The 862-nt window shown below is 39.0% G+C and overlaps 1 pseudogene; it reads left to right on the top strand.

Annotated features, from left to right (window-relative positions):
• Positions 1 to 862, top strand: part of LOC105000162 — a 10,488-nt pseudogene that overhangs the window by 3,274 nt on the left and 6,352 nt on the right.

The raw sequence follows: 862 nt of genomic DNA, 5'->3' as shown, positions 1-862 counted from the left end.
TATTTTATTTTTAAACTTTACATAATTGTATTAGTTTTGCCAAATATCAAAATGAATCCACCACAGGTATACATGTGTTCTTAACCAAATAGAATTTGGCAGGGCTGGGGTGGGGGCGTGGAGGGTGGATCAGTAGGATTGGGTGAGAATGAGGGGATGGGTCACACCTTACAGCATCTGGGATCATAGTTCCCTGATGGGGATATACCTCATGCTCCTTCAGTGAATGCTCAGAATCCTCCTCACTGAACTGCCAGGGAAGTTCCTGGAACTGATTTAATGAAAAACATCCAATTAGGATGAATTTTTGGGTGACATTTTACATTTTAGTTTGTTACCAGTGATTATAGTTCATATCATTTTATAGTTTTGTGATTTTACTAGATTAAAGGTTTTTTGGGGTTTCTTTTTTTTTAAAGCTAAAAAATGTTTTTTAATTCCATGGAATAAAAAAAAAATCTGTAGAACAGTTTAAATAGTGGTGGATTTGTTCTGAATATGAGTGCTTTGCTCCATTCAAACAAATGGTAAGAACACTTGTAGAAGAGACACACAGTGAAAGGTATATCTTTTTATTAAGTGACATAACAGCACCCGTTGCATGAGTTATTGGTTGGAGTTTAGAGACAGGTTGTGTTGGGCTAAACTCCTTATTCCTATTTTCAGCCCTTGAGTAATAATCAGAAGCTTTCTCTGAAGGGAGTAGGGTCAGCTGTCAGACTTCTAGATATCTACCAGCCATCAGGGCTTGGGATTAAATGCAGCAGCCAGTAGATACGGGATGGGGCAAGATGTCACCTTGTCACTTTGTTGCTTCCTGGAGAGATGCTTGTCCTTGTACCAGTGGGGCCAAAGCTGTGAC

The sequence above is a fragment of the Bison bison genome, unplaced genomic scaffold (assembly GCF_000754665.1).
Source record: "Bison bison bison isolate TAMUID 2011002044 unplaced genomic scaffold, Bison_UMD1.0 scf7180017864368, whole genome shotgun sequence".
NCBI classification, from domain to species: Eukaryota; Metazoa; Chordata; class Mammalia; order Artiodactyla; family Bovidae; genus Bison; species Bison bison.
Note: the sequence above shows the minus strand (reverse complement) of the source record. Positions and strands in the feature narration are given on the sequence as shown.